The 15,785-nt window shown below is 35.6% G+C and overlaps 1 long non-coding RNA gene across 1 annotated transcript; it reads right to left on the reverse strand.

Moving 5' to 3' along the window:
• Positions 1–663: 663 nt before the first annotated feature.
• Positions 664–14,072, reverse strand: LOC119189272. The gene is made up of 2 exons (XR_005112322.1): positions 13,898–14,072; positions 664–2,909 (listed from the first exon to the last, which is right to left on the reverse strand). It is a non-coding gene; the product is annotated as an uncharacterized LOC119189272 (long non-coding RNA).
• Positions 14,073–15,785: the final 1,713 nt, after the last annotated feature.

Here is a 15,785-nt window from a genome sequence, read left to right on the forward strand (position 1 = left end):
TTTTTTATATTGTGACGGTAATAACTTATTCATATTTAGAATCTGCATATATAGAAATTACAACTGCCTTTGTGATGTAGTTGTATTACGGTACGGCTGCAGGGTTTAGGTCTCAGATTCGAACCCTGGGTCGGGCAAAGCGATATTAGTTTTTTCTACTCAGTATCAGCTCGGAGTCTGGAATTTGTGCCCGATATGGCGATAGACTCGGCCCCTATCACACCATAATAATATCAGCCCTATATTATATATTGTCCCACTGCTGGGCACGGGCCTCCTCTAACTATTGAAAGGGATTAGGCCTTAGTCCACCACGCTGGACTAGTGCGGATTGGTAGACTTCACACACCCTCAAAATTCCTATAGACAATTTTTCAGGTATGCAGGTTTCCTCACGATGTTTTCCTTTACCGTTAAAGCAAGCGATAATTCACAAAGAATACACACATAATTATTTTTAGAAATGAGAGGTGTGTGCCCTTAGCATTTGAACCTGCGGACATTCGTTTTGACAGTTCGTTCCACACCCAACTAGGCTATCGCAGCTTTTGCATCACACCATGGGACGGAATAAATACGGCGGAAAATAGATACACCAATTGTGCCTCTGCCTACCCCATCAAGGATAAGAAAATTAGGTTTTGTGTGTAGAAGTTACAAAAGTGTAGATACGAATCGAGTTTATTTCCATCTATACATAACAATTATTAGATATGAAACTTGATAAATTATACTTATCGAGAATCTGAAAGTCGAACCTAAGACCATAACCGAGTCTGACAAGGTGTTTAAAAATGATTGAAAAATGAGTATTGATTAATGATGCTGAGCCATGAGGCCTGTCAATCTGTTTTAATACTTACTAGACTATCAGGGGCTGTAGCCAAGATGCCTTTCTATAGTCGATAACGATCGACAAGTCTATCGCTTGGACATGCTATTCCCATACGTTTTTAGTTTTCTCTTAGCGTTAAAGATTGTGGAAAGGCTTCTTTGTTACGGCCCCTGACCTTCTATCTGGTGCTAACACAAGCGAGATACTTAACTTATAATTACTTCTTTATGATATAACAGTACATAAACATCTCCGTATAACTTGTAATTAACATATAGAAACCTTAATTAAGTGGTAACTGATAAAACAATGTTTAAACTGGTGATTTTAGAAGCAAGAAAGCATACGACTACTTCGTTTAATGTGAGCACTTAGAAAGGACTTTTCAACATGATTAACATAATATAATTTCTTCGTACAAATTTCAATCATATTTTGTGAGCAAGAATGCCTATAATTACAATAACACTACTCCTCTATGACCCATATAAATTAATTACTTTGCTTTACTATCCATTTGAGAGGTCGTTCAAGTATCAAGTAAGCAGAACTTCAGTATTTTTTAACCCTCCGTCCCTCTTGTCAGTAAAAGTAAGCAGTTCTTAGCGTTGGTCCCTTGTTACCTAAGCATAGTTATCTCCCGTGCTTACGTATGCATAGGTGTACTGTTTACAAAATATATTTAATTTCATTTTTTTAATTTATCAAAAAAATAAATATTACTGACGTAATCTCTGTCATCGAAAACAAGCAAACCATAGAGCCCCCCCCCCCCCCTCCTCCGTTTAGCGCGTACGTAATACTTGAACAGGCACACATATATTAATGGAGTGAACGAACAGTTACAAACTTACTCAAAAAATTATCCGACATCAATCAAAATATAGCACCGACTGTGTAATCGACGTTAGGAAGCGATTTCACAAACACTCACGAACGAGGTACAATGAGATGCAGTTTTGGTACGGCACGATTTCATAGGGTTGGCAGATCACCAAAATTCTCCGAGATGTGTCTTAGAGAGTAAACCATGTCCAAACTTCTAATATACAGAGTAATCTACCAATTTGTCACAAATGATACTATGTTTATTTTTGAGATATATTTCTTCAGCACCACGAAGATTCACGCGTTTATATCCTTATCGTATAATCACTCAACCTCTTACACTTTCTAATTCGACAGCCCTGCGTGGTGGTAAGGCTGGTGGTGAACCGTGTTGGGAGGGGCCGTGAGCGGTGTGGTGGCGGAGGGGGTACGGGTGTGGAGGAGTGGTGGTGCAGGTCAGCGGGGCCGTGAGAACGCGCGCGCGCCGCCGGTTCCCAGGCACGCGCCGCCCGCGCCCAGCGCGCGACCGCGTCACTTACCACCACTGGAGATATTGGATTTCGACTTGGGTTTAAGAGGTGAAATCGTGCTTTAACCGTCTGTCTCCGAAAATTTAAAGAGGTAAAACTGGTTAACAACTTTCGGACGAAACTGAAAAATATTGGACATTTGGCCAATATTGCAAACATCGCAAACCAATACCATGTGATAACAATAATTTTACCAAAGCCCTACTTGCCTAAACATTACTATCTCTTAGAAGAAACCTAAGATCGTTATTTATTTATTCTGCCTGTACTAATATTATTGTTTTCTTTTTTAAACAGAGTAACGAAATCAAAGAGCTACAGGTCTAATAATAAATGCTACGAACTACTAGCAACATACTCGTATAGCCCAGAACTTATCATTAGCAGAACTTGGAAATACTGAATACAACACTCATCGAGGTAAGTGGGACGTGGGTACATCGCAGTTGATGAGTGCCACTGCGTGCTTCAACCGCGAAATTCGATGTTAAGTCTACAAATTAATTACAAGTTAATCAACATCCGTATCTAATTCCAAATTGTCCAGCTTGTGTACGGAGACGATCAGGCAGCTATAGCGGCGAGGTCGTCGCGGTCGCGCGCCGCCCGCCGGCTCTCCGCTGCGCCCGCGCCGCCGCCGCACCGCGCCGCGCCGCCTCTTGCCTTGTGGGACGGCACTAATGTTAGACGCGCACTTACATGCCTCGGCCCTCGGGCTGTGTAGATAGAATATTAAATTATATCACATGATTAATGCTTTACCGCCGAGGTTATCTACGAACTGATGCCTAAGCTTATTGTTCCATAGGTACGACAAATCTTAAGAAAATGACTCTATTGCAACGGATATGAACTTTGATGTGAACTCTGTTTATTATGATTTTAATCAGCAAAATTGCTGTACGCATGGAACATCTTATCTTAATTCAATAATAACTATTTGCATAATACCTAAGTGTCGGTTATTGACTTCAAAATACATTTTATATTATTATGACAATATACACGAGAAATAGATCTCCTAACGCAAAATACGTAAAATATTTAGAACGCTTTGATACAGTTTTCGAAGTCACAAACAAGCACACCGTATATGCAAACAATTGCGGATTCTGTTAGCAACTTTATTACGACTCAATGCTTGCAATACTGTTAATTGCGTCATACGGCACGTGCATCTTGATATTCGCATTGTGCATAACGTCAGGCATTCATCTGACGGTGCGGGCCCCGCTGGGCGCTGGTAATTTATGCGCGGTCGTGCGCGCTGCCGCCTGCGCCCGTGCCGCGCCGCCGCGCCGCCGCGCCCCACGCGCTTCCCTTATCAGTCGTGATGCTCTCAGCGCCGCGGGTACATTGCAGCGTTCCAATGTAGATAAGAAATCCGCTAAGACGGATATTTGCATACGCTTTGATCTTTGTTAAAGAACACGGTTGATGTATGGGGCCTCCTCAGTACAGAGTAATTACAAGCCATTATGAGACTTAGCGTCGAATGTCTTATGTTGATGAGTTCACTGGAGTCGTTCAATGCTTTATAACATAATTCTGGGTAGTGCCGCTACTGTTTATTAGCTGTAGGTAATTGCTATTAGGCAAGCAACTTGCTCGTCTCGACTTTATGTAATAAAAGTTATTCAGTCACGGTGCTGTTGGGTCTTCGGATTAAAGTTAAAAAAACCAGACAATTGCAAGTTCGACTCGCACGCCGACTCCGAGGTTTTTGTAGACACTTGTAGGTAAGTATATATTATAATTAACGGTTCCCTAGAAACATGTAGCTAGGTAGTACATAAATATAAGTACAATAATTAAGGTGTTCAGATTATTTTTTTTACATGTTCTGTAAGACATTACTCCTTTGAATTTCTTGATTAGAGGTCAACGAGAAGTATCCTCTACGTTTTGATTCCCTTTTGAAATCGCAAAATATACGACAATGACGGTCATAGTCTTTTGATAGCTTTGACTTACAAGTTAGATATTTTCACAGCCGAAAAAGCTGTAGTTCCGAATATTTTGTAAAATTTTCAACTGGATATCTCATTCGTTTCTGAGAAAAAGGATGTTGACAGACAGACGGACCATATTAAGTGCTCCTTTAGTGTTCCTTTTGATATAGGAAACACGAAAAGGTGACCAAAAGAATGTAGTTTACAACGGTATTTTGAGATGTATGATGCCTTAACCTTTACTCACATTCTCTAAACTGTAACATACGATATGGAAAACGGCGGATATCAACTGACACATCCCTACTAACAACCGATCTCAACCAACTCATTTTGAGCTCCGATGTGTCTCAACTTAAGAGGTTTATAAAAGGGTTTACAGGTCAACACACAGTGGTCACCGCACAAAGATCGCACGTGAGGCGCTGCGTGATCGTTCAGTCACGCGCCTTCAAACCGCAGCCGTTCTATTGTAAGTGACGCACTGATTGATATGTTCGTTAAAAACTGTATGTTTGTGGAATGTGTTAAATTGATCACATAAAGGATTATGCAGACAGCTGATAATTTCATCTTTCGTTGTTGGATAACTAGGCGTTGAATAAATTATTTTGTAAAAGATAGTCGCAACGCATACACATTTTGCTGAAAAATAAAACATATGCCCGCACTTGTCTCTTTTATTTTTTTTTGTAATTAAGACGAATTATGTTTCATTATTTGAAACTATGTTAAACTTACTGGTTAAAGAAGGTAATTAAATGCTGGCTATAAATATTCCAAAACGAATACACAAATCGCCTTAAATCAACAACTCGTACAATAAACCATCTCTTTATTTATCTACAAGCATAAACTCACTCTACTATCCACAACCACCTATGTTTACTGACCCGAGATTGCAAAACTACCTCAGAGAAAGCACCTTATTAAAAGCAGATGCACTGAAAGCAAACGCAATCAAGATTTCTAGTCTCAAACGGTCTATTAGCGTGCTGCGATCGAATTAAAGGTTGATTTCCAGATCACGAACTACGGCCTGGTAATACCAGTGGCGATACACTAGACACTCGCGGCAGAACTCAAAGGGGGGTCTTTGTGGACTTACCTCCCGGAACTCCGAATATTAAATAGTGTAATCAATAGGGCCATGGGATGTATATTAAGATGGTATAATTTATTAAAAATGCAAGTAATTTTGATCTATACCTAAAAGTGAAAAAATTTAAAATGAAAAATATTTATATACACATACACAATCTCTTGTCTTTTATCCCTGAAATCCGAGGCGCAACTGATGCACACATTTTCCGCAGTGTGTGTGTCCCATGATGTGATAGGGTGCGGCCTATTGCCATATCGGGCACAAATTCCAGACAAATTCAAATACTAAGTAAAAAACCTCAACATAATTTTGCTCGACCCGGAGATCGAACCCAAGAGTTAAGCACTGCAGTCTTACCGTAATACAATTATGCTACCGTAATCGACAGTAAAAAAGTATAATCATGCTTAAAACATGTGAAGATTAAACCATATTTCAAGTAGTCAAGTATGGTAAGTAAACTTAATAATATTGCACCCAACATGGGACCAACAGAACGATACATCTATTTTTTTCCTATTGAATTAAGTGAATTAAATCTAAGAATTATCAATTATTTTTAAAAGTTTTCAATCACTTCATTACTTTGTTTTATAAATACATTATATTATCTCCCAAGACAATTTCCTGATTACGCCCACCGACGAGCAAATGCTAAAGGGAACAACAAAATGCGCAACTACTCATTACTAAACTAAATTATTATGCATATCCGAGCACAAAGTATGTTCAAAAATGATCTACTTCGAGGCGTAATGATGGAATGAACTTGTTACTTACAGTGACTTTGCTTTTTACTTGTATAAATAATACTTACTTACTATGAGTTTTTGTCCATATCGCTTGTGGATTGTATGCGAAAATGTATTCCTTATTAAGGGATCTAATTGATGATGTTTTTATTCTCTCTAAAGATCACCCAAAGCCAAGGTACGTACCCAATTAGGGGGTGCCCTTAGTATGATCGTTTAAAGTAAGGGTGGACTAACAGCATTTACCTGAAGACGGGTGTGTCTGAATAAGGCTATATTTGTTAATAGCAAACAAAAAATATGCTAAATATGCCATTTGCAGAAAAATAATTTAATGCTGCCTAGGTATAATCTTATGTTTTACAAGTTAATGTAATCTATATTAACAAGTATACATTTAAATATAAAAGATGTACATAATATATATGTTTGTACTTTCCGTCTCTTGTTTATTTCGTAACATGATGTGTTAATATAATTTGTTGTTCCACAAAATGAGTATGAACATGTAAGGGCAAAACAAAGATGAGAATAATCTATATCTATACTTATAATAAATCTGTAGAGAGGTCAATTCTGTACATGAAATATATTTCCAAAATAACTATCAGGGGGTGATTAGGGATCGATACTGATGCCAAAAATGCAATTGGTAAAATTTTTGTCTGTCTGTCTGTCTGTCTGTCTGTATAACCGTTATAGAAACAAAAACTACTCGACGGATTTTAACGAAACTTGGTACAATTATTTGTCATACTCCTGTGCTGGTTATAGTATACTTTTACATCACGCTACAATTAATAGGAGCAGAGCAGTGAAGGGAAATGTTGGGAAAACGGGAGAAGTTACTCCATTTTTTAAGCTTCCGTCGCGTGTGCAACCTTAATGGTTAAAGCTACACAGAAATCATGTATGACGGAAATGTTCTCCTTAAAATTATGTAAAAAATATCCCACGACAGCATATGTCTATCTTTTATGGTTGACTCACAATAACACGTGTAACTCCCTGATAGCTTAGCAGTTCGAAGCTTTCTCATTATATTTGTCTACTCTTACGTTTATAACACTCTCAGTCATCCCTAATTAAAAAAGTTAACATTATTAAATATTCCATAAAAAAGAATCATAGAAATTGGTATAGAAACACCAAAGTTATACATGAAATACGCTAACAATAAGCCATCATGCGTGAATACTGAATCATGCTATAAGGATTATTTTTGTATATATATAAGGTCGCGAACGCACAGGCAGGCGGCTTGCTTGGCACCTAGAGGCTAGCGAATCACCTAGCGAGTAGCTTCGTAAAACGAACATTCTCGAACGTTCGCGACCGGCTCCATTTTTGAAGTCCGAAATTCACGCGGGCGAAGCTGCGAGCGGAAGCTAGTATATAATATAATACTGATTTTATGATATGTTTGACTTACCTATACATTTTACATCGCACACAGTAGTAATATTATTATATTAAACAACACGAATATAATGAATATAAGAGATAGGAAGAGAGGTGAAGCTCTAAATAAATGGTAAAACATCGGCAGCAACAAAACATAATGCCAAAGGATAAATACTTCTTAGTCCTAATAATTTAGTAAAATTCCACAACTTATAATTATCTGAAAGTGTTTACAATTTTTTTATAAACGCAAAAACTACGGAATGGTTTTGAATAAAATTTGGCATACCAATATACTATGTTCTAAATGTATATAAAGGCAAATTTTGAGTCAGATACTTTATAAGTTAACAGGGTTTAATTGCCTATATTTTTATGTGTAAAATAGTTACTAATTACCTTTTATAGAACACCTTTCTTCTTTTGATGATTTTTATCAGACTTTAAACTCGATCACATAAAATTGCGTAAACGTGATAGTTACGGAATAGTAGCGAAAGGAAAATCCCTTTACCGTGTAATTTATTGCGTACAAACGGCCGGTAACTTTGAAACAGCGTGACAGACGTGTGAGACAGCCAGCCCGTCACGCTTGGAACATCGTGAACGCTGCCATTTCACGTTACTTCAGCTTGCCGACAAAATAAAAATCACTTGTTTAGTGAAAGGAAGATATTATGTTTGCGGGTATTATGTGTAATAGGTTCGTATTTGGTATTTGTTATTTAGCTAATATTTTGCTGTTGATTGTTATGTTATAATTTACACCAAAATAGGAAATTGATGATTTTTTTAAATTACACACACATAATGTATTTATCCCCAAAGGGCTATGCGCTATCAGGGCATCCACTTTTCGCCAAGTATGTTCCGCCCCATGATGTGATAGGGTCCGATATGGCGAGCCCACCGCCATATCAGCCACAAATTCCAGACTCCGGCCTGATAATGAGTAGAAAAACCCAAATTTTACTTTGCCTGACCCAGTATTCGAACCCAGGATCTCAGAGCGCTGCCATACTGCGCATGTACAACTACGCTATCGAGGCAGTTTAAATTAGTTTGTATAAAAAGACTTAATTTTCTAATTCCTAACACGCCACTGTTTTGTTAAATAATTTAGTATTGTGCTTTCCACCCTACAATTAAACTCAAGGCTTCGGATGTCGGACGTTTTAAATTGTGCACATCCAAAGATGTCACTTAACTGCATTGCCAAACGTATGAAGTGAACGGGTCCGTGGTTACATCAAGGATACCGGATAACGCGACGACACGTGAAACCCGCGAATTGAAACGTTTATAATGAGGTTTCAATTGAAATAGAATGGATACCCGTGGCGAAGGGTGAAAATTTTCAAAAGGTAACCCGAAGCAATAAAATATGCCTTAGATAACATATCGAGGTCAATTTTACAGAAAACAAAAACTAAGCTAACCATAATAAACCTAAAAGGGAAGCCGGTAGGAATCGGGTTGTATGGACGCTTTGCCACTGATGGATACCCTTCGTAATTCAACGTATGGATTTTACTGGTGGTCTCTCACATGTGAGAGTCCGACTGGGTAGGTACTAGCGCAATATCTATTTCTGCCGAGAAGCATTAGTCACTGTTGTGTTCCGGTTTGCAGGTCATTGTAGGCACTGTAACTACTGGATATAATGAGACTTAACATCTCATGTCTCAGGATGACGCATGCAGTGGAATACCAAACAATACTTTGTAATGCAAGGTGTTGGATGGTGTTTCTACTGTTTAAATCATTTACTGTGTTTATTAGATTGATTGAATTAATTTAAATGTAGACAAGGTAGAGATGAAATGTTTGATTTACTAAGATTACTATTTTTTATGCAATTTTATAATTGTTTATTTGTGTTTTAGAATAAAAATACGCCTATAATTTCAAATCACATTTCGCACTCTTAATAAAATAATGAAAAAAAAAACATTTCTGTTTGCGACCTTTTTTTAAGTAGCTATAAATTAAACTTATTAAAGATAGATAAAAAATTAAACCAATAGCATGAAAAAATAGGAAAAAAAAGGTCGCAAACAGAAATTGGTTTTGGAGGTTCCCACAAATAAATAATTTTGATATAGGTCATTATTTTATTAAGAGTGCGATTTATTTAATTTTAGTCTGTCATTCAATGATCTTAGATCACGAAATACCTATCTATATGCTAACGAAGGTGCTCGACATATATGACAATAAAATAAAGTCAGTTACAACGCCTTTGTTAATAGAACGAGTTATGCCAAAATGTACCAACTACATTTAAACATTTTTGGATTGTTATTAGTTGTAGCTAGATTATTCTATGTATAAAAATTGTGTAAATTGGTGCACATATATTTTTTTGCATATGTAAATAGATCTTAACATGTTGTTCTAAACAATTAAGTAATAATAACTTACTTTTATATAGTTTGTGGGTTGGTACATTTAGGTATGACGGGGTCCGTTTTCCACTACAGTGAATGCATCAACTCGTTAATGTTTATAAACATCCGACCTTTGTGCAAATTAAATGGAATGAAGGATAAGTTAATGGAGATTTAACACGTATGAGTGTTGTAGAGCGGTGAATAATTAGTATCAAAAAAAAGAATAAGTACCTACGTCAATGAACTTTAGCTGTCAACTATGACTTAGAAAACGTGATTTGTATTAAGTTTTCTGCTCAGGATCAACCTGGAGTCTGGAATATGTGTCTATTATGACAACGCTCTTCTTATCACACCACAAAATACAATGAATAGTTCCTTCATAGTATACTAAAGTCTTGATATTTATCAATCGCACGAAATCATCGCATCATAATAAAATCTTTCTCAAGCTGCTTACACGCATATAACTTAACCTGTTTATTAAATGAAAAATGTATTTAAGCATAAGGAGGTAGCAATGAATGATTGGCACATTAATATCGAGTTCGAAGTTGTACACGAACAATTGAGTGTATTCCCATGCCAAACTACCCTCGGGCCTTTCAGTGCCAATAAAAAATCGACTCTTGCGCATCCTCACGTTATTAAACTGTGTTCTTAATGGAATCCTTTGTGGAGAAATATAAAACACAAAAAATATTGCACTTATTTAATTTTTGTTATATAAAATTTTTTGCTTAATTATATATAATAGTACATATTTGTTAAGATTTTTGCCAGGAACTAGAAATTTAACAAAGCAATGTACTTACCTCCTGCCTTGTAATGCAAGCCCCAATAGTATTGCAATTTCATAAATCGATTGCCGATATAGAATTGATCGATAAATTATAAAGAATGTTGTAAATGCACACGTGCGAATAAACCCTTATTCTATAATTCGTGTGGGCCTGGAGCGGGTAATAACAGTAATAAGGCACGCCGCGGCCTCCATAAGTCACATCGCTTCTCCGTAAAATAGCGCTCTCATTACCGGCGAAAATACTTAACCGTACACAGGTCTTGCGATAATGTTCGAACTTCAACACTTACACAATATACTTATAACTTTGTGGACCTGTTTAAGTAAGTATATAGCACCAAAAATATATATTTTTAAATTTTTTATGCTATATACTTTCAGAAACGCTAGCTAATTATAAATAACTATATAGCTGTGTATCTACGACAAATAGAACAATTTACAAGCAAAAAGGTCTAAAAACCCTATCTTCACTCCGATCCGCTTAAATAGTTGTGTCAGATTTAATGACGCGCGTCAATAATGAGCGATAAACTGGATTTGGAACGTGTTCTATTTTTAAACCACTCTGGTATTACAATTGAATAGTGTTGTACCTTCTCATGTCATAACAGAGTGAGCGAATGTTCTGTCACGATTCCGCTCTCTGTTCCATCTCTCCCACAGTACTAGTCACGAACTTATACTTCACTTAATTAACGTAAATAAGACAGTTTTGCGAATGAAAAAACAACGGGCCCGTGTAAAGGTCGACGTTTCGACCAAACCGGATTGGGATTAAGGCTGAGTACAGATTGGAAAATGGTATATTTTTTTAAACTTTATATTTTACATGGTATCATAGGATTACGTAATATGATTGGGATCGCATCAACATCTATGATACCTAAACTAAAATAGCGGCGATAGTCTAGTTGGGTGTGGAACGGACTGCCAAGACGAACGTCCGCAGGTTCAAATCCCAAGGGCACACACCTCTGACTTATATAAAAATCATGTGTGTATTCTTTGTGAATTTATCGTCCGCTTTAACGGTGAAGGAAAACATCGTGAGGAAACCTACATATCTGAGAAGTTCTCTATAGGAATTTCGAAGGTGTGTGAAGTCTACCAATCCGCACTAGGCCAGCGTGGTGGACTAAGGCCTAATCCCTCTCTGTAGTAGAGGAGGCCCGTGCTCAGCAGTGGGCAAGTATATAATACAGGGCTGATATTATTATAAACTAAAATCACCTGTTATAGTTGTATCCAGAAAGAGTACACACCTGCTATTATTGATCAGAAGAAAAAACAATAATCAGGACTCTTTTAATTAGTAAAGCTCTGAAACCGATATGACACTATGTATTGACCTGCCAACCCCTATAGAGTCTAGCTTAACTCATCCCATAAAACCAAATATTCCTCTGACCTAATTGTACTACCTTTCTAAAGATTTAAACGCGCCCTTATTTGGCCGCATCTTATGCCATTTTGCCACATTATATTTTAATGAAAGTTTTTATGGTGACACTAATAATAACAATTGAAATTAATTTAATTATTCGTAGTAATTAGCAAAATGCTCAAAGTGTGCATTAAACGTCGGCAATCAGCAATACGGGTTATTTGCAAACAAAATTATATCTATTACCTATTTAAATACTGTCATAATTTTATGACAACAAACAAAAGAAACATATGAAATTTATATTCGGACGTTGTAAAACATACTTTATTTTTTATAAAATAAATTAAGATTATTAAATTCTGACGTATCAAACATAAAAAACGTCGAATTGATACACTCCTTTTTTAAAATCGTCTAATAAATAGGTATCATTAACACACAATTCTATAACTTTGAATAAAACAGATATCAACTAATAATTAAATTCGCTGAAAGAGATATATTCAATAGTGCAATGTCAGTAGGGTTCCATTTGCGTACACTGCGTGCCATTAAAAAGCTCTTCACGAAATGCAAGTCAGTCCTATAACCCCACATTAACGTGGTACTTGGACCGTGAATTGAATTGCAAGACAGCGATGAAAGACGCGCGCATTTTATAATAAAAAGGGTTATTTTAAATTGGTTACATTACCGATATATTTGATACTAAGTGTACTTATAAATTGGCTTGTACCTTAATGGGAATGTGATTTGTTTTTATGCCAGAGTTTTATCGTTCGGACTTACATATGTACAATCACAAATAAGTGGTATATATAGGTCATTTTAGCCTTAAATTATTTTTATGAACTAAAGTACATTCGACAAAATTTTCATTGATTGATTAGGTACCAACTAATGTCATATCATCTTCGTGGATTTTATAAGGTATAATGTTAAAGTATTTTGCTTTTCTTTTTCATAATACTACCGACCGAAAAAACAGAAATTGCAATTGTTTTATGAAATACTAAATAATAATGCCCAGATAACCGTCAATATCGCGTGGTTCAATACGCTAGAACTTCACGCAATTCCAAAAAAGATTACTTTAAACTACCATTCTGCGATAGTACTATATTTGGAATATTGAAAACACCTGTTACATATCAGATTTAATTTTATTTTTCACAAATACACGAGAAAGCAGGAGTACTATGAATAAATTTGAATAACTAAAAGGACAATATTTAATAGTGATTATTTGGCATGAAATTATATTATTTAATAAGTATGTGTGTGTGGGTAATGTTTTGCTACAATCAATAAATTACCGAAAACTGATTTTAAGATATTTTGTGATGATTTCTTATTTTTACGCAAATGTATGACATTGAAATAAAAATATTTTTTTTGTCATTTATCGCGGTTTTTTATATTATAATTTTCTCCCGAAGAGGTTTCGAAGACTTTGCAGCTTACATGGTCGCGAGGGAGTCCCCTTCTATATTAATTTGGGTATCTTGGTGTATAAATTAAGATCGCAACTAAATTTAATACCTTAAGTACCTATAGAAGTAAATCTTTGAAAATTCTTGTGACTGATGATCTTTAATGGGAACTTATTTAGGACTAAAATTGTGCCCAACTTGAAAAAAAAACTTTATTTCTATTTCAAATATCTCTTTTAAAAATAGCAACAATACAATAAAGTAATCTAGTTAAGAAAAGCCTTTAATTAGTCACATTTAGTATAGTCACGTTAACTTTTATTGCAAACTCTATAGTAGAGGCATGGAGTAATGCAGTATTGTGCGCCAGAGGGCATAATAGGGTTGCAAATAACTTATAATAGAAAAACATGAAATATAACACCCAATAATTGTAATCTATATGAAAATTAAATCCTGAATTACATTACCGTTACTTTAATTTCGATGTAAAATAAATCCATTGTCTTGAGTACTGGCAACCCTACTCCGATTTTAAAATAAATGCAGTATCTCGAGTAGTGACAACCCTATTACGATTTGCGAGTGAAGCGAGTGGCGACCGGTTCGCGCGCGGCGCACCTGCCGCGGGCACACGCCACGCATGCGCGCCGCACACTGTAAAACTAGTCCGTAATATTATACTAACACTTGGTTTAAAATAAATTAATAACACACTGCTTAAACGTACGCCTTTTAGATAAGAAAATCTCTTTATTTTTGTAGAGAAATAATAGTGATTTATAATAAAATACCACAATAGTCACAAATCAGTAATAAAACTATACTGTTACCTGCCCAAATACTGCATAACTATAAGAAATATGTGTAAGTATGCTTAGATTTTCCTAATATTTTTTCTGTAAAATATTTTAAAGATACCTACTGCGTTTTTTTAAATATAAAAATGGATTGATTGTAACTCATCCTAAAATTTTCATATTATTTATTGTGTATAACTTAGCGAAAACAATACGAAGAAGCTATAGCTAGAAATTCTGTCCCATAAATCAAATACTAAATAGTATTAATTATACATTAAAATAATAGTTCCCACATACCAATTAAATCCATTTTTCCAATATAGTTGAACGATGTTACCCGCTTTATCTAATCGTGAAATGCATCACCGACAGCTACAAAATACAAAATAATTGAAAAAATGGCGCATTGGCGCTGTACCCGGCCTGCCTTTACTGTCCTCGCTTGTGCGAGTGCAGATAAGCTGGGACGTGTGCATTTTATTTATTTTAACATTTTTAAGGCGGCCATGTTTTTTTTTCTCGTCGACGGCGGCGCGGCGGTAAGTCACGAAGTGGCCCGCACCGCGCACCACCTTGAGGGCTAAATAGCACCTACGCAGTAACCGCTGTCCTTATTTACTGCCTACTGAAATAGACCTACTAGAAACACCTCTATATTTTTGTTTAAGTATGTACCAGAATCTACATGTTTAATGACGTTTCCATCATTGAAGACTGTAGTGATGTTAAAAAAATTCAATAAATTTATAACACATGTAATAACGATCAATGAAATGAGATCTCTACATTGCAAACTTTTTCAGCATGGACGGCAAACGAGAAATTTTAGTAATTTGATGATAAGCACCGCCGCCACACTTTCAAATAACGTATCGCCACATTTTATAAAGATAGAGAAATATCTTTGGCAATTTCGATAATATCATAAAACACTTTTTTCATGGTAGTGATGATTTATAACACCCTGTTCGAGACGATCTATTCATGTAGACAAATCTAGAGCATGCCTTTAACATTTATTATTGTAGCGCCATATCTATCATAAGCTTTGCTGTATTACAAAAATGTATCCTATTTCATGTTACATACATTACATAAATATTTTGTTTGCATTAGTAATTGACAAACTATTAATTTTTACCTATTGATACAACCTTTTATATTACATACAAGTACCCTGTTGATTTTTATTATATGTTGATTCAAACGATATCATTATTTTTGTATTGAATCTGTATACAATCACTAATATAATTAAAGTAATTGAGTAAACAAGTAATGTCAATAATATTATAATTTCTTATGAAATTACAATATAGAATAAGGAGATTATCCAAGTATTAACTAAGGTAGATTAAAATTGAAACGGTTATTTCAATGAATTAAAAATAAATACATTGGTACTAATTTCTTTTTATGGCTCCTACGGCACGCTTTATTTTTTTAATCCTTACGTTGCGTAATGTATTCTTTGCAGCGATCTCATGAATAAAAAAGATATTAGTTTCATAAATAAGTATTCAGATAGTCCATTTATTTGTTTGTTTGCCATTAC

This window comes from Manduca sexta, chromosome 14, assembly GCF_014839805.1.
Source record: "Manduca sexta isolate Smith_Timp_Sample1 chromosome 14, JHU_Msex_v1.0, whole genome shotgun sequence".
Taxonomy (NCBI): domain Eukaryota; kingdom Metazoa; phylum Arthropoda; class Insecta; order Lepidoptera; family Sphingidae; genus Manduca; species Manduca sexta.